At 39.8% G+C, this 25,778-nt stretch overlaps 1 protein-coding gene across 1 annotated transcript in view; it reads right to left on the bottom strand.

The window, feature by feature from the left end:
• FAM135B (family with sequence similarity 135 member B) overlaps positions 1–25,778 on the bottom strand; it is a 270,746-nt gene that overhangs the window by 29,169 nt on the left and 215,799 nt on the right. The gene's annotated exons all lie outside the window — the stretch shown is intronic.

Here is a 25,778-nt window from a genome sequence, read left to right as displayed (position 1 = left end):
AGTTGTTGTTCCCCCAAACAGGATTAAGTTATCTGTATTGCAGGAGAAGAAAGGGTTATGAAAACAGAGCAGTCAGAAAGCCACGTAGGTGCTCCTTGAACTCTATGAAACACTAGGTAAATTGAGAATACATCTAGGTGTGCTTTTTACAGCATACGGGCTGCACAAAGACACCAGGATAGGACTCTCACTGTTGCATGGCTATGGAGAAACATGAACAACTTGCAACTTAGTCCACTGCTTATCGTTGATGGGATAAGAGTACCATGCCTACATGCCAACTAGGTACTGATTGCCTTTTCAGACACTGACAATCCCAATAACTATGCATCTCCAGAAGCAACAGTGAAGATTCGCCAACCACACACCAGTGCATCTTTTGTGTTTTTCTCCCTTTGTTTCCCTAAAGCCTGTATTTCATGCCTCTTAGCTTAAGCTCAGATTTTCCCCTCAGCTTTCTCATGCAAATCTTCAAGATATTAGCTAGCATTATATGGTAGACACAAAGGGGACTGCTCATCTGGACCCACAGAGAAATGGTTGATGATAACTGATGGAGTTGGTTGTTCTTGGAAGGTTTCAAAACCTCCAGCCTCAGCATGAATCTATTTTACTCTCACCATGGAATATAGAAAAAGGGAGCATAAATAAATGCTGCTGGAAACAACAGAAAATTGGAAGAGGATTGATATAGAATGTCATGAAAAAATGTCCTCTTTTATAATCCATTGATGATTTTTTTAAGCAAAAAATACTCCTGCATTTAAATGCTACACTGACAAGCAGAAGGAAAAATGTGAGATAATTTCATAGTTCATATCAATACTATAACATGGTATTGTTGTGCAAGACTACACTTTAATAGGTCTATTTTCAGCCTCTCTTGGCTTAGATTATTCTTTAAAACTAAAAAATAAAAAGTAATAAGAAAATGAAATTGCAGGTGGGGTCAAAAATTATGTGAATTAAAGATGTTTAAAGTCTTTATCACTTAGCTCTGCTTAAAATTCTTTAGTTTGCCCACTTCTCTTATGGTGCTTTTTCAAATTTGACCTCAGCTGAATTAATAAAAATTCTTAGAGACCAGATAGTTGAACTTACTGAAGCACAGGGTTTAGGAGGGTACACTTTGGAAAGATTTACATGGTGGCAAAAAATAGAATGGGGAAAGAACCATTATTAAAAAAAAAAAAAAAAAAGACTTCATTGAGCATTGTATGTTAGCAGCATAACTTGGTTATTATTGTAGAAATTTAGAATGATTTAGGTTGGAAGGGACCTCTGGAGATCATCTAGTCCAACTGCCTGCTTAAAACAGGTCTAATCAGATCAAGTTGCTCAGTGTTGTGTCCTGCTGAGTCTTGAACATCTCTGAAGAGGTAGATTCCACCACCTCCCTGGGCAACATGCTCCATTACCACCTTCACAGTAATTTTTTTTTCCTTGTATCAAAGTCAGAATTTCCCAGGTTTCAACTTCTCTGTGCTGCCTCTCATCCTATTGCCATGCACCATCAAGAAGAATATGGCTTCATCTTCTCTTTGTTCTTTAATCGGATAGTTGTAAATGACAGTAACATTCATAGACTCATAGAATCATAGAATGGTTTGGGTTGGAAGGGACCTTTGAAGGTCATCTAGTCCAACCCCCTGCCATGGGCAGGGACACCTTCCACTAGACCAGGTTGCTCAAAGCCCCATCCAACCTGATCTTGAGCACTTCCAGGGATTGGGCATCCACAACCTCTCTGGGCAACCTGTTCCAGTGCCTCACCACCCTCACAGTGAAGAACTTCTTCCTTACATCTAATCTAAATCTTCCCTCTTTCAGTTTAAAGCCATTACCCCTTGTCCTATCACTACATGCCCTTGTAAAAAGTCCCTCTCCAGCTCTCTTGTAGGCTCCCTTTAGGTACTGGATTCCCCCTGAATCTTCTCTTCTCTGGACTGAACAAGACGAGTTTTCTTGGGCTCTCCTTGTACATCATGTGCTCTAGCCCCTGAGTATGTTGGTGCCTTTTACTGGACTGGCTTCAGTAAGTCCATACATCTCTTGTACAGGGGAGCACAGAACTGGACACAGTACTCCAGATGTGTCTCACCAGTGCTGAGGAGAGGGGAAGGATCACCTCCCTCAAACTGCTGGCAATGTTCTCAGGGATGCTGCCATGACTTCTCTTTCTTTTTTTTTTTTTTTGGCAGCATTGCTACCTATAACAGAGAGCTTGAAATGCATCTGCTTTTTTTAAGGACCTCCATTTTACTTTCTCTTTTGTAGACACAGGAATGAGAAGAATTTACCTGCTTTGTGTCCTCTTTCAATCATTTCTGTCAATTAACCCCACAGATTTACTCAGGCTTTCAGGAAATAAATTATATATGTATGAATCCAAAAAACCAAAAAATGTCAGCTATTTCTGAAGATTCTTTAACATTAAGTCCCAAACCAATCAGTTTCAGAGACACTGCCATGCAAAAGCAACAGGCACCTGGAGTCATTGCTCTACTAATCTGTCACCTGAAAATTTTAAATGCCAATATGAATTTGTTTATTTACTCTAAACACAACTCTAGGATTGATGTCACTGTGTGGGTTTTTTTATGCATGAATAGCAAGAGTGTATGTATGGGGAACTAGGTTATTTCTTTATCAACAGACACAAGTCACCTCCTGATTAATTGTTTCAGAGCTCTAGGGTCCTCTGGAATCAAGAGAAAGAGCAGAGCCTTTGCCACCATTTCAGCCATACTCTATACAATTCAGTCTGGATCCTCATTTTGGAAAAGGAGATGCTTTAGGATGGTAGAAGTTTGACTAGCAAACGGTGCAGTCCTGGAATTGGAACAGGCTTCCCAGGGAAGTGGTTGAGTGACCATCCCTGGAGGTATTTAAAAGATGTGTAGACACGGCACTAGGGACATGTTTTAGTGGTGGACTTGGCAGTGTTAGGTTAACAGTTGCACTTAATGATCTTAAGGGTCTTTTCCAAACTAAACAATTCTATGATTCTATTCCATGATTCAGTGACTTAAAGACGTTACTGCTCTCACAGGACTGTTTCTTCTGAAAGTTGTCACACACATACACCATGCAGAGCAGGACATAACAGCGATTATTAAGCCCACCTCAGGGATAGTTTAAGCTAATATGAACTAAGGTCTGTTCATCCTCGTCTGCAGGGACCCCAGAAGGGCAGGCATCTGTCAGATAATGCCATTATAAACTGCTTCAGCTAAATCAGCTTATCCATCACTGTTCAGTAAGCTGAGAAATGTCAAGAAATGTCTTCCTTTGGGATGGCCTGAAGATTGCAAACCTTCCACATTCGCTCTTTTAATTGCTTCTTCTTCGGTGCATTTATTTAGGTGGTCCCCTATTTCCTAGGTTATAGCCCGAAACAGGGATTCAGACTACAATACTAACAAATGAAGTTCAGTAACAAACATGGTACATGCTATTCTAAGGAAAAACACTGCCATAAAACTAGCAGTCAAGAAAACCAGTGGCTATGACCCATTAAACAGCTCAGGTCTCTGGGTTTCTTGCATCAGGAGGACAGATAACAGTTTACTTCTGGTTAAGACAAAACTATTAAAACAAAAGTTCATACTGAAGCTGACAATCCCAGCTTGCACAAAGCATGATGGCTGCGCCGGGCTTGTAATATCCATTGTAAAAGTATACGTTAGTTCCTTTTGTAAAGATTCTCATGACATTTTGAGATAATTCCTTTGGTCTACTGTTATTTCAATCTCATTAGTTTGTAGGTAGACAGATTTTTCTATGCTACTTGTAAAACACATGCACTGATTTCCTTTTTCAAGACCCTCTCTGTCTGTAACAGTAGACTGTATCTCTGGCGTTTGCCCTTTTCTAATGCTGAAAATTTTGGGAGCAAATGAATACCTGACAAATGTTCAATTCAAGACTTACCACCTAAAGGCACTCTGATAGCAAAGATGGATGACAACATAGAAGCTAATAGTACTGCCACCAGAGAAAAGTATGACTTCCATTGTGCCAAAATCTCAGAGGCAAAATAGATCAAGAAAGCCAAGACATGATGGAAAAAGAGACAGTCAGGGAAATAAAGTAAACAACTGCAAATATTGCTGATAATTGCAGACTCTGCAATGATTTGTTTTAAGAATTGTTTTTTTCCTGTGATATTTGAAATAACATCAGCTGTATTGATCCCAGATGAAAGAAAAGGAGAGAAAAAAAAAAAAAAAAAAGAGAAGGAAAAGTTTTACCAACTTTGGACACTAAACTAGTCCTGTAAGTGCTAGATTTGAAACACTGGAGACAGGGAGGTTGATAAGGTTGTACCTTGTCTAATCTCCTATAGAATATGTTCTTTTGTTGTGCTCCCCAAACTAGAAGTGAGGCATCAAACAATGTATAATACTGAAAGTAGAATCATAGACTCATTGAATTGTTTAGGTTGGAAAAGACCTTCAAGATCATCGAGTCCAACCATTAACCTAACACTGCCAAGTCCACCACTAAACCATGGCCCTCAGCACCACATCTACACATCTTCTAAATACCTCCAGAAGTGGTCAGTAGACCACTTCCCTGGGAAGCCTGTTCCAATGCTTAAAAACCCTTCTGGTGAAGAAATTTTTCCTAATACACAAACTAAACCTTCCCTGGCACAACTTGAGGCTATTTCCTCATCCTATCACTTGCTATCTGGGAGAAGAGACCAGCACCCACCTCGCTACAACCTCCTTTCAGGTAGTTGCAGAGAGCGGTAAGGTCTCCCCTCAGCCTCCTTTTCTCCAGATGAAACAACCCCAGTTCCCTCAGCCGCTCCTCACAGGACTTGTGCTCCAGGCCCCTCACCAACTTGGTTGCCCTTCTCTGGACACACTCCAGCACCTCAATGACTTTCTTGTAGTGAGGGGCCCAAAACTGAACACAGCACTCGAGGTGCGGCCTCACCAGTGCCGAGTACAAGGGGATGATCACCTCCCTGCTCCTGCTGGCCACACTATTTCTGATACAGGCCAGGATGCCGTTGGCCTTCTTGGCCACCTGGGCACACTGCTGGCTCATATTCAGCCGGCTGTCGACCAGCACCCCCAGGTCTTTTTCTGCCGGGCAACTTTCCAGCCACTCTTCCCCAAGCCTGTAGCGTTGCATGGGGTTGTTGTGACCCAAGCGCAGGACCCGGCACTTGGCCTTGTTGAACCTCATACAATTGGCCTTGGCCCATCGATCCAGCCTGTCCAGAGCCAGGCTCTGTAGAGCCTTCCTACCCTCAAGCAGATCAACCCTCCCGCCCAACTTGATGTCATCTGCAAACTTACTGAGGGTGCACTCAATGCCCTCATCTAGATTATTGATAAAGATATTAAACAGAACTGGCCCCAATACTGAGCCCTGGGGAACACCACTTGTAACCGGCTACCAACTGGATTTAACCCCATTCACCGCAACTCTTTGGGCCCAGCCATCCAGACAGTTTTTTACCCAGAGTACGCCTGTCCAAGCTATGAGCAGCCAGTTTCTCCGGGAGAATGCTCTGGGAAACAGTGCCAAAGGCATTACTAAAGTCCCATGGTAGGACGTTTTCTCATCACATCTTTAACCCAGGCCCCAGATAAGCAGTGAATTTCCCTAAGAAGTGGGTCCGGTTGGCATTTTGGGCCTTCTGTTTCCCTCAGAAGAGAGTCTCCTATGACAATAACCCATCCTTTTTTCTTTATGGAAGCAGTTTTGACACAGGGCATAGGCCGACTTAACCTTGGCGACACCTCCAACCTAGATGAACCATCATCCTTGTCATTGTTTGGTTCCACTTGCAGAGCCTCGTACCTATTGTGCGTGGGCATCTGGGAAGGTGGGGGAGTCATGGAGGAGATGCGCCTGCTGTGCCGGGCAGGACCTTGTCGCCATTGCCCCCTATCCCTTCAGTCACCACCTTCTGCCGGGTGGGGAGAGGATAGGGAATCCTCTGTGTCATGTGTCCTGTCTGCCCGACAGGTCAGTCCCAGGGAAGGAAGGGTGCAGTTCCAGGAGTCTACGTCTGTCTCCGACTCCCTGACACCCCTCGCCCTCCTCGCCCCCTCCCCGAGCTCTGTCAGTAAGCGGAGGAGCTCCTCTCCCTGGGCACACCTCCCGCAGGTGTGCTCACTGCTGCCGTCCTGCGCTGGTGTAAGAGCAGGGCACGGCCTGCAGACGGACACCCGGACAGCAGCACGCTCCATCGGAGCTCTGCCTGGGAAGTTGCGCCAGTCGAGGCGGGTGCAGAGTTTAGAGAGAACATGGCCTGCTGCTGGGTAGATACTGTTGCTCCCTGCTTGAGCTCTCAGAGTTACAGTGCCCTTCCTTCGCGCCCTGCTGTGCAAACTGGAGCTGCCCGCTTTGGCAATAGGTCTCGTCAGCCGCTGTTGCGTGAGCTGCCGGCTCCTGGTGGGACATTCATCCCCCCTGAGGTTTACCGGGTTCAGGAAACCCCGCTGTGCACCGCACTGGAGCCCTCTGCTGCCAATCATGCCAGCACTGGAGCTGCTCACCTCAGCGACTGAGTAAATGTAAAATACTTCATAGTTTCTTGCTTCCCAGTGTCAAAATAGAGAAACTAATTTTCCTAAGTGTCAGGTGAGCACCTAAGTGTACATATTACAACAAAAAGCATATATCACTTAAGGTATGTTTGCAGGATGTCGTGAAGTATCACGTACAGGTAGCCTTAATTTCTCCGCTTCTCAGTTTACGGAGAAGTGATGACAAAGAAAAACCTAGTCAAACGCCAGATAAAAACAACTGCCTAGTGTTTTGGAAATGTAAAGGCTTCAGTTCAATTTGATCATGTTCTGCAAAGCTAGATCCCAACACTGGACCTTCACTGTCTCTTGTCCATCTGTCCTCTAAGATGTTCTTCTAGATTTACCCAGCCAAGTATAATAGCCTACAAACTCAACAACCCCAAACAAACTAAACATTCTTGACAATATCCCTGCTGAATACATTTAAATAAATCAGCCTTTTAAATGAATAGGTTTCCTGTGTAATGCTCTTTTCAGTCAACAGATTTCTCCTATAATTAGAGTGTATTACTTTATAAATGTACTTTTCCTTTATAACAAAAGAAAGGAAAATTACTTGAGAAAAGCAAACACTGTAATTAAATAAGGTTCATGCCAATTCATTATTCAAATGCAGAGAACAATTTGTGAATATCCACTTCCAGTGTACTAAATCCATCTAATATCAAAAGGCACCAATTGAATTTTACGCTTCGTAATATACAGTAAGTTGCTTGTATTTGTTTTGTATTAAAGTAATTTCACAAGCTATGTTAACTATGTGCAATGTTCAACAATAGCACTAACAGTTGGTAAATTAGACCCTTTATGTTTAATCTAATTTGAAACAGCATTTCACAATTCAGAATCAAATTCAAATTGCTTGTCAAGAATTTTAAGATACTAAAAAGCCATTCCAGAGTATACAGACAAGTTTTGCAGTCTCCAGCAGTATTTCATTAGCAGACAGAACTAGCCTACCTTGCCTACTTCCATCAAAGATCTAGAGGACTGCTTGAAATAGAGGAATAGATCTCAGCATCCCAAGATGAATGCAGTTTCTGAGAGCACAGTGTCTGCCCATTCGTCTGCATGTCCATATTGGTCACCTAATATATAAATTTTATTCTAGCTTCAAATTCACTGACCAAGGAGATTCTTCATCGCTACTTTGGAGATTGTTTTCTAAGATAGGAGATTTCCTGTTATTTGGTAGTTGGAAATGCAATTATAGTTATGGCTTGAGCTAATACATCAGTGTTTACACCTCATTATCATTTTTTGAAAAAAAGAAAGAGGATTAAAAGATAACAATTTCTGGTAATTAGGGATATGACTGAAGCATATGAACAGAAGAATACTCTCACATGTGTAGGAACACAAATGACAAAGAGAGATACTTGTATTTTATAATTAAAGAAAAAAAAAGCAAAACAGGAAGGGAATCAGGAGTTATATCATGCAGCTTATATTATGCCCATTATCTTATGCTTGTTAATTATTTCACAAATATTTATATCCTCAAAGTGTTTGTTAAAAACCCCCCAACCAACCAACCAAACCCTAATTCATTGGGATCTTTGCATGAGGTAACACTTTTATGGGAATCCAACCTCCTGAATAGAACAGTTGGCTGCTGTCCAGAGGATCATGTAAGTCTCCATCGCAAGGGTCCTTACAGTGATCCTTAGCTGGATCAGGTGAGATTCCAACAACTGTTGTTCTGCAGAATTCCTATACGAGCTGGGCTGCGGTGTGTGACCACTCCAGCACATGCATCATCCATTGTTATTGAGTATCTTAAACTACATATGAAACATCTCATTAATATCTCAACTGTTTATGAAAGACTGTTCTAGAAAGACCTCTGCAGAAATACCTCCTATTGACCACCCACAAGAGTCTTATCTGTGTTCAGTTTGGTCACTTCTGCACCAGGAACCTCCCATCAGAATCTCTGGAACAGCCAGATCGACCACTCAGAATGTTTGTCATTATACCAAAGCACACAAGTTGTACTGGTCAGCTTTTCTAGGAGCTGCTTGGAGGAATCGCTGTGTGTGAGCAAAATTCCCACCCAGAAAGATTCTACAGCAATGAGTTAATGCTGCTTCTAATTGTTGCCACCTTCTCTCAGGCTGATCCATTATCTCATCCATATAGGTGACAAATTGAGGGGTTCCTGGACCACCAGTGAATTAACGCCTAAGTGCACTGAGTGTCCACACAGTCACAACCCTGACACCCTACTATCCCATAACTGTAACTATACAATGAACTTGAACTTCATAGCACACTTATCACTTAAATTTGTAGCCTTTGTCACTGATGATAAAATGCTTTATTTTACAAAAGCTGACAAATGATTTCAGAAGCATAATTTCCAAAAGTTTCATATTACTTATATTGCAGTTAAGACACAGACCCCAATAAAAACAAGTGTGCTATATCTAGCCCTCCAAGCAGACAGAAAGCAAACATAGATTTACAAAATGGCTAAAATTATTTTAGTTTTTCATTTCTCCTGACCTTCATTTCTCTCCCTCCTTTGACCCTGTTTTTTATTTCTGAGAAACCAATAGTAGACCCACAGATGTTCCCTTTTCACTTGAAGGGATATACATGACTATGCATGTTGAGGGAGATATGATATACACCTGTTAATCACATCAGTGTTGTAAATGTAAAATGTAAAATCTACAGCTTGAGCAGAGGGCACCAGTGGTGGGAGAAGAGAAAGTTCTTACCCCATTTACTGAAACTGGTAAACCTTGATCCTACCTGGCAGAAAAACAATACATCTCTGTGTTCTCCATCTGTCAGCAGCAGAACTGCGAACACAGAACTTTCTTGAGAGATGGGTGACAACCACATAAGCCAGTTCCCATAAACCTCATTATTTTAATATGCACTAACAGGAAGACAATGTGTTTATGGGAGAAAGTTATGGAAAATTGGGAAAATTAAGTACCTTCCATCAAACAAAGTGAAACGTAGAACCAAACATGTAAGATAAACAGATGTATTGGACTAGGATGCAGTTGAATATGCATAGTCTATCAACTTAATAAATTGCCTTGCTTGTATTGATTTACTAGTCTCCTATATGATATGTTTCATTACCCAAAGCTCTAAAATAAAAGAAAAATAAAATCAATGTATTATATTTACCTTTGATTGATATGATACTAGTAACACTAACCAAAAGTGTCAATAAAGGACAATGGTTAGAAAGACATTGACAATATATGGAAAAATTTATGCTTTGCCTCTCACTAAATCTGTTATGTAAGAAAATGTAGGTTGGTATTTCATAAATACAAGATACAATTTGACATTTATATTAACACTTAAAGTTAGAGTTACTTTGTCAAAACCAGTGGGATGATAATGCAGTAGAGAAAATAATGGAGATTGGAGTCAGATTTAGTGATAATTTACACTTTGTACAAAATTAGCAGGAAGAAAGTATTTGACTTGAGACCCTTGAAAAACAGAAACCGTCAGACTTGAAAAAGAGCCATCCTCTGAACAAGTAGAAGAGGATTATCCTGGTCAGCTCTAATGGTTGTGTCTCAGGGTTTCAATACTACAAGTTACTGTTCAAAACACAAGCTGTAGGCTTCTTAATTACAAGTGGCTGAGAAAGAAGTGGTCAAAAAAGTATTTGATAGGAAAATTTCCATCTAAAAATACCATTCTAGTAAAATGAAAATGCTTCACAGGTCACATTGATTTCCCTTAAAGTTCTTTTAGGAGAAAAATCTGGTAAAACGCTGGCAAAGTTCCAAAAGTCTTGTATTGACACTCTTAGAACAAAACACTCTGATTTTTCATTTCACATAAAACTTCTGGCTTTTTTTTTTTCATTTTCTTTTTTATCAAGATGATGTTCAGATAGCAGTGTATTGTACAGTTTAAAGGTCCAAAACAAAACGAAAAGCTTTCTTCCATGCACAGGTGATTTGGTTTGTTGTGGGTGTTTTCCACATTTTTCTTTTAGGGGACATTTCAAAAATTTTAATTTCTATTCATTAGAAATGAAGCCAAATTCTGAAATCTCCTCAGCTTGTCTGAAGTCTATTTCCCACATCGTTTTGAAAACTGAACCTAGTGTCTGGAGGTCAAGTTACATTCTATATATATCATCACAAGTGTCTACAGTCATGATGGGTCTTCATGTAAAAGCACACATAGGGTATTCTACAGAAGTCTTTAAACAATTCTGATGATGATGAATAAGGGAAAAAATTTCATTTCCTCCACCTGATCTCTAGGGTTATACATCACCACAGAGAAAATTAAAGCCATAAAAACATTTCTTTAGCAGTAAATTAAGCACTGGGGAAGACATCTCATGAAAGTTAGAGCAGGTGTCTGACAGGAGACATACTTCTTCCAGGATGAGCACTGAATGATCTGGCACAAGAAAAGTCATATGCTTTCCTTTGCCTCTGGATATATGTATGAAAATGACACATATTAGTCCATATCTTCATCTTCTTATTATTAAGAGTCTGTGTAGGGAACATTCACAAAGCACACTGAAGTATCCTTTGGCTAAGAGATGATACAGCAATACTGAATAATTATTTTAATGGAAAAACCGATTGATTTTTACACTGTTTGAAAATAATTGTTTATGCAAAAAAGGGATGAGCTTAGATGCATAGACAGACAGACATATACATATATATATATAAAAAAGATGGTCTTTCTATGCAATTTTACATTTAATATTTATAAATACACACATACACATATGGTGTAAATTCTGATCTCCTAAACAAAATGATACAGTGGAGACATCAAAAAGGGCCTTAGTAAATTGTCCTTTCTGATTAAAGAGAGTCCATGCTGCTTACTTACAGATAAGGAAAGTAAATCCACTCCTGTTGCTGTGATCAAACAAGGACCCCTGAGCTGAAGAACTGCCTTGTTATTACACATCGCTGCAGGCAACACGCATAAAACCAGTCAAGTTTTAAAAGGACACTTGTTAACAGTTTTTTGTCTTTCCCACCTGCATGTACACACTCACACACACAGAAGGAGATCCTGTTCAGTGGCATAATGCAATTGTGCCATTAGAATTGGCATTCAGGATAACAGAAAATACCAAAAATGGTTTGATTCAACTTTTATACATAGCAACAAGGAAGGATGTGTTCAGCTGCTGTTCTGGCTGGGGTGTAGATGGCTTTATACTATGTAATCATGCAGGTTAGCAGCTGGCAGAGGAATTTTTCTCTTTGCATCAATGCTATGTACTGTCTGATACTAAATACATGCATAAATAAATAAATTAATAAATGTGTGCTTCCCAGGATTTTATAGCATTCTAATAGTTCTGTTTTAAAAAGTTTTCAAATAATTATATAGGTAGTGATCAAAGCTCTAACACATCCCAGTTTGCTCACATAGGATGGGTGAGTTTAGTATCTAGCAAAACTTTTATATTTGGACTGTAAACATGTCCAGCTCAGCTTATCACCCTGGATTCCCTTCATAACACATAGAAAGAAACAGGCATTTTTGGAGCACAGTTCATCCCCTCTACCTCAAATGTTGATGTTATAATGCACTATTCCTTAGAAATGCTCCTTGCTATCCACAGACTGTGCATGAAGGAAAATTGAACTAGAAGCTCGGATGCAGACAATTCAGAGATGGGCAGAGAAGTTCTACCCCATCACTTACTAAAAAAAAATTAATGAAAGTAATTCATACAGTTTTGAACTGTCCTTTCCTAGTGAACTGTGACATTTTAGGGCTTAGAGGTAACAGAGCTTCTAATTTAATTTACTTTTTTAATTGTCCAGCTTTTGGAGCAAGAATCAGGATTTAATTGGGGGGTTATGTTTATGTTAGCTTGGAAATACTGAAATATCAATGGCAATAAAAACAACACACAAAGATTAACAGGCTCTGTTTTTATATAGCGGTTATCATTTATAAAATCTGAAGTTCGTCATAAATAAGTCAGTACCATTTTCTGTGTTTTACATATGAGAAAACTAATGCTCAGAAAGATCATACGAGCAAGTCTTTCCAGGTGCAGGCAGAGGGTGACAACTGCAGGGCATCCTGAATTTGAATAGATATTTTCTTCCCTCAAACAGTACGAATGTTTCAGACATAATGATTTGGATTCTTCACCCAGCAGTAACTGCTGGCTCCAAGGAGCTGACGAGTCCCAGAGCATGTATTTGTCTGGGTCCAGTGTGAGCCTGGAAATCCTCTAACTTAGAGAAAAAGCAGGAACTGGGGGGGGACCTGGGATGGAAGTGGTGTGCAGGGAGTGAAGGTCCCATCTTGTGTTGTCCCCGCAGTGTTCCCTGCAGGAGGGTATGGCCATGGATGATACAAGAGCCAACTGAAGATACTTTGCCACAGCATGCGGGCTGGTTTGGACCTGACGAACAAATTAGTTAAAACCAGATCTCTTGCAGATGCCATTTCTCTTATAGTGTTTGTCACAATATACTATTAATCACAGTGAACTTCTATCATACTGCATGCACCGAACTGCTTGGCTCAGTGTTGCTTTCTGATGCAGAGACCCAGAGCAAATGGTCACTCTGAAATGCTCTTTATTTAATAAAAGCAACAGCGAGGACCACAGCTTCCTATTTAGAAATGCCAGGCTCCTATTAAATACTGACAGTCACTGCTGGAGAGAAAGTGACTTCAGGCTTTGATCTGTTCACGTATGACTAGAGCTACAGGAATAATTGATTTTACAGTTCGATGCCCAAATGGGGAAAAAAAGAACATGTTAGGTCAACTTAGAAAGAAAGTATTTCCTTGTTCAGAGTGAAATGAATCACCCCTCTTTTTTTCTTTTTTTTTTTTTAAAGACATTTTTAATACCGATTGCAAGTTATCTGATTATTGTGGCTTTACATTTCAAGACTTGTCACTTAAGCACCATGACAGACCTTGCACACCCTCTTAATGCGCTACAGATACAAATTAAAACATACCTTTAACTTATCTGTACATTGTGAAGCTAGATAAATTGCCATGTGCTGAATCATGTAACATAGCACAGGATGCCATAACAATTTTTTAAGCTCAGGAAGAGTAAATAGTAGGATGCAGAGAGGATGTTCATATGGAAATTATATTCCAACTTACTATAATACATTCCTATTTTACAGTTTCCCACAAAGGTGGTGGACCGAACTCAGTGATCGCATCACCCATTCCTATCTCTGACCACAGAATTTGGGCTCTCCTGCCCATTAGCAAAATAGCATACCAATGGGCTACAACATAGATGAGAAGTAGGCTGACACTGCATCCTCTGCACATCATTCCCTTTTGAGAAATAACCCAAGTTGCACTGCAATTGTCCCACTTCTACTCCATTTGGACTTTCTGAAATTTGGTTCCTTTTTTGCCTTTCCAAAATGTTCACAGCAATTGCTTCAAAATTCAATATCACAGTGATCAAACATTTGATAAGTCCTATTTTTAAGGTGTAGTATTATCACTGGAATCAGAGGAAGAGTGTCCTGACTGATATCTTGCCACTAAGCACAGGATCAACTCAGCAGTCTCATTAAAGAAATCTACCTATAACAACCAATCTCGCTCTGTTTATGCAGCAGAACATGACAATGAAAACTTAGCTTGAGCCTAGCGAAATTTCCCAAAAAACTGTGTGTGAGATGTGTGAAGACCTTGCAACAGCAGCACACGAAGCTGCCGAAAAAGCACAACCACTTTGCATCCTGCTGCTCTCTTAAAATAAAATTATACTCAGCTACAAATATGTCTATATATGGAGAAAGAGTTAATTACTTCAAACACTGGAGCAGCAACTTCTCATAAGATAAGGGATGGATTTTTAGTGTTACTGCAGCCTGAAAAAATTGTTTATTTTGAAGACTGTTCCAAATCTGGAGGTTGAGTAAAAGATACCAGTGAGGAAGTTCTGGTACTTATGACACTGGTGATACACAAATCACGCCCAAGTTATACACATCAGTAACCTGAGTTAGAAAAATGTATTTGAATTGAAAGGTGAGTTCATTGGTGCAGCCTATTGACTATGTATCAACATTACCTGTAAGCTGAGCAGAGGCAAAAAGAGCCCACAGCTAGCAAGTAGGGAATTTGGTGACAAAGTGGACATGGATCCTGGTCTATGAGGAAGGTGAAGGGGAAATTAGATGAAGATATAAGGCTGGAGTCTCACTTTAGAAGATGTGCAATAAGAAAAGTGTGGAGATGGATTGCTGGTTACTCCAAATAGTATTCTGTTTCTGTATCTCTTCTTTCATGACTGTTCTAAGACTTACAAGTAGAAATAGAATTTGCTTCTCAGATATTGAGATGAGTGTGTTTGACATTTGTACAGAAGGAAAGATTCAAAGGCAAAGAAAGGGATCCTCCTGTCCAAAGAAAGGAATATATAAAGAACCAGGCAGTACAAAAGTGCAGAAAGGATACTAAAAAGGCTATCAAAAAGCAAGCCCCACTTAAATGAGGTGATTAATTTCCTCATTTCCAATTCATATTTTGCAGAAAAGACGTTTACGAGTTTAATGCTGCCACAAGCAAAATCTGAGGACCATTATTCAAGCATCATGCAATATAAAATAAGATATATTTCCTTTTCCTTTTCTTGGGGAACCTAGAATTCAAAGACAGTGGACCAAAAAAAAAAAAAAAAAAAAAAGATGAAACAGGATGTCTGTGCATTACAGCATTTGTCTATATTCCCTATCAATCTAAAGGCCTAGGCCTTTGCTCTAATCAAGACCCCCTGGTATTATCTGTGGGGAACACATATCTACTGTCTCGTGAAATAGCATGGTGACATCAAGAAACTGAGAAGGCTTGTGAATTATTTTAATAGAAACCGTGCAGGGACATGAGCCTCTTGGGATTTGTGATATGTTGTCATTCCTGTCTATGAACTGGATGTTTTTAAATTACACTGTTTGCTTTTCAGACTACTTCTGCAGGTGGCCAAGATCACTTTGAATCCTGTCATTCCATTCCCACTGGCTTGGCTTCTGAAATGACTTTTACAATAGGTATTATATGAAAATAGCTTCCTAGTGGGTCATTTTAATTCTTGATCACACAGTCACAGAAGAGAAGGGACGTGGCACCAGCCATGCCCACCCAAATCTATGTATGTGAGAGCTTTGCCCAGAATTCAATGTGAAGGTGTCTATAATCAGAGTAGCTGCTGCATGCCAGTTAATTAGTTCTGTCTTCACAAATGGAGATAAAAATTACAACAACCATAACACTATTTCTGATCTCTTCCTCAGCTTGGTAAATTTAAACATTAGTAACACTGTCAAACAATGGCTAAAGAGGAAATATTTAGTTGTCTTTTGGCAGTGACAAATTACTTCAGCCTTTATGGGTTCATTTTTTTAAGCAGTTTGACATTTCGTTACTAAGGGAGATTTTTTTATTTTATTGTTTCTTTCAGTCTGTTACACAGCCACAGTGTTACCAAGTAGGTTCCTATGAGTCATATGCAGGTGGGAAGAAATCATGTCTCTATTGATAGCAGTATTATTTTTTATTATTATTTGTAAATGTTCTCGCATATCCCCCTCTTTCTACTTGGTTTATGATTGACTACTCATTTTTCTGAAAGATGTGAGCAAATATGCTGACTTATATAGGCTTTGTCAAACTGGATCAGAAGTCCAACGAGTCTTGTGTTTTGCAACCAGTCATAGTTAAGTATCAAATACTCACTGAGGAGACAGAGGTAAACAAAGAAAAGAAAATCCAAACTTAAGCCCTGACAACCAGAAATTGCATGCTTTCAGGCAAAGTCTTCCTCAAATTGCCCAAATATTGGTTTATGCCACAGCCCTCACAGTTCCCATCCTTTCTGAACAAGAACTGTAGGAATTGTCAGTGCTGTCATTTTGCAGAATTGTGGCAAATCCTACAAAGTTCACAGAAGCACCTTCTGGCAATGTGTTATACCAGCTATCTTATGGTCTCTGAAAATGGAGAAAAAAAGAATCTTTTTATTGGTTCTAAATATGCTATTTTTCAGGTTACCTGAATTTTTGTCCATTATTGTATTGTGAAAAATAATCAACAGAAGATCTCTTGCAAGATCCTACCCCAAGGTTTGTTGTAAAACCAAGTAAGACAAATCAACTTCCATTCCTTTCCTGGTTATTTTGCTGAAGATAATTCTGTGGCTCAGAGAGTTCCATCACCCAGATAATGCAAGTTTTCAAAGTGACCAAATGAAATCCATTGGACTTTTCTCTTAGCAGTGTTTCACAACCTGTTTTTTTTCTGGAGTATTACTTTATTTCAACCAATCACACCCCAAAATAATCATTACAGCTCTGCTTACAGGCACCTTCCTTCTTGCAAACAATCAGTCTGCATAAGAACTGCTCAGCTTTGGCCTAGGTGCTATAAAGCTAGTCTTTTTTTCTGATGTTGGGGAATGTGGTTTCTGTGCCTTTTGCTGCCAGGAAACAGCTCAATGTCTAATGCTGTCATTATGCTGCATTCCTGAAGTCTTCAATTATGACACTCCCAGGCAATGAATCATTTATAGCCCTTTGACGTGCATGCAAACATACATCAAATTGCGAAGCCAATTATAAAACAATATACAGACCTTTTTATCACTTCAGAAATCTACAATTGCTATTTTAACACTGAAACAGAAGTAATGGCTAATCAGAAACTTTCCTGGGTATGTTACTTTAAGGCAATTATATTAATTTGCTGTAATTTACTGTAACAAAATGGGGAACTTTTGAATAGCTGGAGCTGTATAAATTTGCATAAGTATTACATTTTCACAGGTTCATTTTCCTAGCCCAGTCGATACGTCCTGTATTATGCACAGTACATATACCAGCCCTCAAGTAATTTACACTCAAAGACAGCCAAATTTCATGAGCCATGAGTAGCTTACCATTTATTCTGCAGGCCACCATTTTATCTTTTTAAATAAAATACTTCTAGTAAGTTCAGTAGAGGAGAAAGAAGGTTTGACTGACAGCTCTGGAGAGTCAAACTGTATTTGTTTACAAAAGAAACACAATACGTGGAGCAGAAACAGTGCTTTACCACCACCAGGAACATGACTTAACACTGCTTTGGAGGTACTCCTCTGTCCTGTTCAGGCTTTCTCCCTTGCTTCTCATCAGCCAATTTTGTCTACTAATGCCAGGTAGACCTAATTCCAACAGAGATGTTGCAGATTGCTTCAAGACCTAACAAAAACCTGTGAGATGACAATTACTTTTGGTTTGGGTCATCAAAGGGCAGACATATAGTGCCTTCATCTGACTTTATGGCTTTCTCTGGAACATCTTGGGAGACCTTACTGCAGCCTTTCAATACTTAAAGGGGGCTTATAAGAAACATGGGGACAGACTTTTTAATAGGGCTTGTAGTGAGAGGACAAGGGGAGAGGTAATGGGTTTAAACAAAAAGAGGGTAGATTTAGACTAGATATAAGGAAGAAAGTTTTTAGAATGAGGGTGGTGATACACTGGAACAGGTTGCCAGAGAGGTGGTAGAAGCCCCGTCCCTGGAAACATTCAAGGTCAGGTTGGACGGGGCTCTGAGCAACCTGATCTAGTTGAAGATGTCCCTGCTCATTGCGGGGCAGGGGACTAGCTGATCTTTAACGGTCCCTTCCAATCCAAACTATTCTATGATTATATGAACATGACAAGGAGGAAAAGGATGGGAATAGGCTGTTGGCCTTATCTGACTTACTAGAAACTAGAGGCTACAGATGAATGATACTGCAGGTCCTTCACACTTCATGACACATCCAGCTATCCTGGGATAATATAGTGACAGAGTGCACAGACAGAATCAATGCACCAGACCCTACTCAAATACCACACTATGAAACTGGGAACAGCAGAGGTAAATACTATTGTAAAACCAGACTGACTGGAAGCTTGATTTTCAAGGTTTGTGCCAGTCAATGAAGTAGCGTAAGCTCGTATGCATCTGGCTGTGTCTAGCTTACCCTAAATAAATCTGTAGACCCAGATTCTCACCCAAATGCTCATGTCTAACTGCCCAAATACCCACACACCTTTCTCAGTTATGCTGAGAGCTTCCTTGAAGTATTACCCAATTCTGCCCCCCCAATTTTTTTTTGTTTTTGCCACTCATCAAAACATTCCAGTATGGACTCTGAACATGTGATTAAGTCAAATCAACTTTGGAAGAAGTTATTCTTGTACTGAAGAGCTTCTAAAATTATTCTTATCTTGCCATGAAACTTCAAAAAATGCTTTATCTATATTGGCTAAACTTTTGTCTAATGTTATTCACCTCTGTCTGGCAGTACTTCTGAGACTCATAACACACTGACCCATCTCTATTCTCTTAGCCCATCTTTTTCTGTTTGTCAGACTGCTGAAATGTGTTCCTCAGAGAACTCGTGAGATCATTGGAGGAGGGGCAATCATTTGTGCACAAGCTGATTTTGTAGGCACTGCGCTTCTAAGTGTTCCTCCCAAGGACTGCACCAAAACTTACAATTCATATTAACTGTGAAACTGATTCTTGGGTCATTATGACTGGCGTGATGACTTTGAACAGAGGTACAGGCTCTTGCTGTCACTTGAAGATTTGTTTCCACAAAACAAGACAAAGTGGTTGGAAAAGAGGGAATCTCTTTTCTCATTCCCCAGTCCCTGAGCTGCTGTCTGGGACACCTGCCAATAGCAAAGGGTTAGATTCCAGATGATGGATCTTGACTGTGCTGTTGTTGGCATCTGTGCTCCTGTTGGAAAGGCCATCAGCTTGGAAGCTATGAGAGTTGATTAGGTCTCCTTTCAAGAACTCTTTCATCATCAGTCAGTGGGAATTATTGTAGTGTTCTTTAGGGCATATAAAGATAATTTTTCAACAAAGTACCACTGGGAAAAAAATACTGAGAAGAAAGAAAAACTGAATCATAGAGCACTCTATCAAAAGGTAGAGAGCAGCCAAGTCCACTTCCTAAAGTGAAGAGTAGAAAGGCTGTTCCTTATGCTCGTGCACTCCATTTCAGGGAAGAAAGAAAGAAACATCTCTCCCAAGCCCCTTCCTACAAACTTCCTCAAAAATCAATGCTGAAATCTGTACAAAGGGAAAACTTTAACTGAAAGAATGTTGGTCAAGTGAATGACTGTACAAACCGCATCAGTGGATTTCAGGCCCGAAGTGAGAAATTATGGTGATGGGAGCCAAATAAGTTCTTCAGTACGTAACTCTAATAGTAGCTGTGAAGGAGAAATAAATTCTCCATGCTCAGTCTGCCTTTTACCATGCACAACTGGTCTAAATTAGCCATAAAAAACTACTTTTCAGTAATACAAGTCTAGGTGTGATTGACTTTTTCACAGTGGTATGCAGAGAAACAGGGAGATTTGTAAAGAGAATGCAGGAATCTGATTCTTTCCAATACATAAGCACTGCAGAAAAATAGCAAAAAAATAGATACGAAAAGTGGAACTTCCTATGCAAATTCTGTTGTTTTTCAAAAGGAACGATTATCAGTCCAATATGAGCAATTTCTGAGGATTTGCTCCAGAAGGAGGCTCTGTCACCGTCCTGTCTGGAGTTTCACAAGAATCTCCAGATAATTTCATGATATTTTCATCGAACACCCACAGTGAAAAGATTGCAAAGCTTTTCAACATCATGTTTTAGGCCTAATCCCAAATTAATCTCAGTTTTGAACTCTATCATAATGCAGATCATTGCCTTGCTGTACCCTGCATATGCCAGATCAAAAAGTAAGAGCCACAGAAAAGAAATATGCCAATGATTAAAGAAACCAGTTACTGTCACATTATTAGTTACCATGTTTTCTGCTACAGCTAGGAAATCATTTAGTTCTTTCTAAAGATCAGCCATTTATCTTCAGGCAACTGGAGATTAAAGACTTCATCAGTAATTATCACAAATGGTGCCCTGAACGCCCTGATTAAAAGTACTTGTCATTATACCTTATAAAGAACAGTATATCAGCTCTCTTACTATTTCAGAATAATTATGCGTTGGACTTCTGCTAAAGTCCCAATCACAACTAATCACCATTTGCATAAGCAAGACACTGAAAGAATCCTGTTCCTTTAAAATCACACATGCTAACACATGAAACCGGCTTTCCATACCACACTCACACCAAAGCAGAGAAGTCTAAGACCAAAAAAAACCCCTTTTCCTTGTAAAATTAACAATTCCAGATGAAATTCTGATGTAAACTACACTTCTGCAGTCTCGATTAGTTATATGGAGTAATTATAAGTAAAAGCTATTTTGAATACTGGAGTTTTTTAAAATTTGATCTTTTTTTAAATGTTGAATAATATATACCAGCTGTCTTACATACTCAAGTTCTAAATAGGTAAAATCAGAATCTTAACTATGCCTTAGGTTTGTAAATAATCAGGCATTGTTTGTAAAACATCTCCCTTGGTACATAGTTAAGAAAAAGAAAAAAAAAAGAAATTAAAAAAAGGCTTGGCAACTTCACAGCCCTCTAAACTTCAGGTGCCTTTTTTTCTAGCAGGAAATAGAGAATGTCTGATAGTTTCAAAGAGAAAAAAAGAGAAAAATACACATTCCCCTTCCTTTAAAATGAAGCAGCAGAGTTTTAGTCTTTTGCAAAGTTTTAATGCTTTTGCAAAGCTAACATCGTTTTATTCTGTGCCTTGCCTTCCCTTCCCTCACCTGTACCCCTCTCCCTCAGCCTTCCCCTTTCCCCCTCTCTCCCTCTCTCTCCCTCCCCCCGCCCCCCTTCTTTCTCAAACAATTTTGTTTTGGGGTCAGGACACAGCAGGAGCCCTAGAAAAAAAAAGGAACAATGGAATTAAGTGAGAAAGATGGCTGCGGTGCCAATAAATACGAAAAAGGATAACAGGAATCTCTATATTAAGGTTCCTATATCTGAAGAGGAATGAAGTTTTCAGCTATGTATTCATCTTCTCCCAGCTAAACTGGGATTTCAGGGCATACTACAATCCCCATAATGGATCCTACATGGGCTATTCTCTGATGCAGAACCTTCCTTTTTCAAGACCTGAAAAAGTGAAGTATTGTGGCCAAAGAGCTATAACTATACAGAAGAAAGGAAGAATAAACCACAGATGACTCCCATGTGATATAAAAATGTGGTTTTGAAGAATACTTTGGTGTTAGGCTGAAACAGCCTAGGTTTTCATATGTTGCTGAAAAGAAGAAAATATTAGCAAACTGTGGAAAAGAACTCTTATCATCAACGCAATTTTGTTTGAATGACACTCCTAGTTCTTGTATTATGCCAGGCATAAACTTTATGTCTTTTGGGATAGCTACGTCAATGCTAGATGGAAGAAGAACACTTCTTATCAAACACCAGTGCCTTATTAATGGGAAGTTACATGATTAATAAATCTGATTACTTAGAAGTCAATTTATCTGCAGTGCAACTGCTATCCAGGTGAAAATAAGATTATTGTGAGCATGGTTTATTAATAACCCCCAGTATGTCACTGACGCAACTTGATTATAACACAGCAGGCACGTAATGCACAGTATTTCAAAGACATTAAAACAGCCTGACAACAGTGGGTACAGAAGAGGTATATGGTACAGGGTAAGGCATAAAACTCCTGAAGTGTAAGTGACCATTCAATTTTCAATTCCACAAGGAACATTTTCTTTTTATTTTATCGTAGATGTAGGATCTGTATTTTTCGGTGCCCGACTCTTACGGCTGCTGAGATCACCTGAAAGCATGAGTCAGTGTGAGGTTCAGATACAGACCTTGTAACATCCAAAACAACCCCTTGAACTTCCTCACAGGGAAAAGCAATTTAGCAGACCCAAAGGGGAATTCAGATGCCCCTGAAGGAGGCCAGTCACACACAGCTCATGAGTGAGTCTGTTTCATCCCACTAGGTCTCCCAAGCCTGCAGTAGATATGATCCTACTTTGAACATACTGTTAATCTACGGTGATATACATTCCCTGTGAGTATAGGTTATGGGCTGAAGAGGGCTTGGGAAAGTACTAGCACGTTTTCTTATTCTGTAGATTGTTCTCTACTCGTTTTTTGACCACAAAAGCATCTTCCTTCATATTAATCTGACAACAAAAAAATATTTCATTAAGAAATATCTTTGTTGTCTTAATTGTGCTTGAAAGGCAAAGTATAGTATAGATAGAAAGAAAATATTAGAGAGGGAGGGAAGGAGGAATGGAGAAAGGGAAGATCCCTGTTTGCTGGGTAGATGACTGGGAGGAGAGAGGAAAACTTAAAAAAAAAACCAACAAAACTTAAATAGGATTAATTATTATAACTACTCTGCTAAGCCAGGACATGAGGAAATTGTCAGCGGTGTTCAGAAGCCACTTGGGGAGAGCTAGGGAAAATGCACATGTACAGTCCAAAGCCACTGGCATTTAATTAGTCTCCACACTGAGAAGTCAGAAGTGCAGAATGAGGAGCATTCAGGATCTATCATTAAGCAGTAGCACCTCCGCAGCCCAAACACAGAAGATCAGCTCAGGAATTGGCAAGAGGAGGTGATGATTGATAATGGACTTTCTTTAGAAATGAAGGTAGTCACTTGCATTGTCAGCAAGGAAAAAGCAAATCAACTACATAAACTAGATGAGAACTTCCACAGTCAATCTATAGGCCTAAAAAGAAAATTAGCTTTCTAATGCACCCGTGTTTTATGAGGAAGAAAGAGGTAAAATGGGATGTATGACCTAGAGTTATGTCAAGATATGAGTCCTCTACTTTGTATTCAAGAGATGTCTGGAAAACATGACTTAGTAGTATTAACATCAGATTTCAACACAGTTCTGGCTTTTCTGAAGGCTTAGCACTACTGTAAATCCAGCCACTACTCTACTGAAGCTATGTGTTCAAATCTTGTCTGAACCAGGTGTGGTAGGTTGACCTTGGCTGGCTGCCATGTGCCCACCAAGCTGCTCTATCACTCCCCTTTCTCAACAGGACAGAGGGACAAAATTACAACAAAAAGCTCATGGGTCAAGGTAAGGACAGGGAGATCACTTACCAATTATTGTCACAGCCAAAACAGAGTCTACTTGGGGAAATTAATTTAATTTATTACCAATTAAACAGAGTAGAATGAGAAATAAGAACAAATCTAAAACTACCTTCCTTAAGGGCACAGCCACCTGCTCTGTCATGGGTTCTTCATGGGCTACAGGGGGACAGCCTGCCTCACCATGGTCTTCCCCACGGGCTGCAGGGGAATATCTTCTCCGGCACCTGGACCACCTCCTCCCCCCCTTCTTCGCTGACCTGGGGGTCTGCAGGGTTGTTTCTCTCATATGTTCTCACTCATCTTTCTCACAGCTGCTGCACAGCATTTTTTCCTCATTCTTAACTATGTTATCACATAGATGCTACCAACACCACTGATGAGCTCAGCTTTGGCCAGCAGTAGGTCCATCTTGGAGCCATCTGGAGCTGGCTCTGTTTAACACAGGGGCAGCTTCTGGTGTCTTCTCACAGAAGTCACCCTTGCTCCCATCTCCCTCTGCTACCAAAACCTTGCCACATAAACCAAATACACCACGCTACTAGTACATCTACTGACTGTGATGACACTAGTGAGGGCAAATTTTACTATTGTAAGCCAGTCTGCTTCATGACTTTGTAGAATTTGTGTCAAACCTATGAAATTGAATAAATTGCAGAGTTAGTAAGTACCTCACACCCAGTGAACCACTAATTCACTGAGGTTTTAAGCCATGCATCTCCTGGACTTGAGGAAGAGGGTGCAATAGGAATGATTTAGAGTTCCTACCCATTACAATCTTCCGCTTAAATGGAAGTATTCTGGAAAAACAATCTGGCTGCAACTGTGGGGGAAAAAAAGCTCTTTTTGGTTTACTCACAATAGGCAAATCTCAAATAAGAAAAGTCTCAACTGTTAGCAGTATTACAGAGAACTGAATAATTGGATTCTGTTCCCTAGAAAAGACATCAGACAGAAGACACTTGCCCTGGAGATGCATCTTAAGAGCTTAAGCATGGAGACTTCTCAGATCAAAGAAAACACAGAAATGTACATGAAATTAGAAGGATCCAAACTCAGCTTTGCAGAGATGAAAACAAAACAAAACAGAAATAAAAACAGAATAGACCAATATTAACTGTTTCACCGCATTTTACGACATAAAAAGGAACTAACCAACAACTCTTTAAAATTCATTTTCCCATGTCCTGCTGCCCAGTGAAGCTTTGTCTGCCTTGGAAGACAAGATATATTAATTGTTCTAGCCTAGATTTAGCCAGTTGCATCAAATCAGAGTAGCTTACAAACAAAAAACAAGTGTGGTATATCTTGAGTTAAGGTATTCAACAGTTACTAGTTTAGACATGCAGTGGGCAAGGTCCAACCAAAAATACATATAAAGTGAGTAGAGAGGTCTGCAGTTCTCACCTAATGAAAAGGGTAGGATCTATTCTCATGCCCACTGAAAGCTATTGGGAAATTCCCCAAACCTGGACACGTCTATAGTCCAACTGAAGTTACATTTAACAAACACATTCAAACAACCTGGAATGGAATCTACAAATTTGTAAAGGGAAGTAAACTTGACCAGTGCAAAGCATTGCAGCACTGTAAGAAATATTACTTCTCTTCCTTCAGTCCCTTATGGCTTGATATGAACTCACACATAAACCAGCAGTCAGTCACAAGGGCCTCACTTGGAGTTAGGTTTATCCCCACAGCAGTTTCTTTTCTAGCTCTGAATTTTTATTTTTTACATGAAACCAAGAGAAATAGTCTTTGCTCATTATCATACATCATGGATAGCATATGCAAAAAAGCCATCACAGTCTATTAAATTAAAATGCTCAGATCAAGAACAGATCTCATGACTTACAGAGGTCTCTGAAGGTAAGCAAATGCACATCTGACCATGTGGAGGTGGAATGTGCAGCATTATATTTATGATTGCTTGGTGTATGAAGTTCTGATGACTTGCAGGGTAGCAGAGTGATAAAGCCAGTTGATGACAGAGTGCTTTGATTTTGGTATTTAACAGGTCACCTGCTAGGATAATAATTATTGTGTTGGGCTGTGTCTCTGGCTGAGATGGAGTTAATTTTCCCCATAGCAGCCCTTGTAGTGCTGTGCTCCGTATTGGTAGCTAGAAAGATGTTGATAATACAACAGTGTTTTGGCTACTGCTGAGCAGTGCTTGCACAGCGTCAAGGCTGTCTCTCCAACA

Source organism: Aquila chrysaetos, chromosome 4, assembly GCF_900496995.4.
Source record: "Aquila chrysaetos chrysaetos chromosome 4, bAquChr1.4, whole genome shotgun sequence".
Taxonomy (NCBI): Eukaryota; Metazoa; Chordata; class Aves; order Accipitriformes; family Accipitridae; genus Aquila; species Aquila chrysaetos.
The sequence above is the reverse complement of the archived record's forward strand: the minus strand, read 5'-3'. Positions and strand labels throughout refer to the sequence as shown.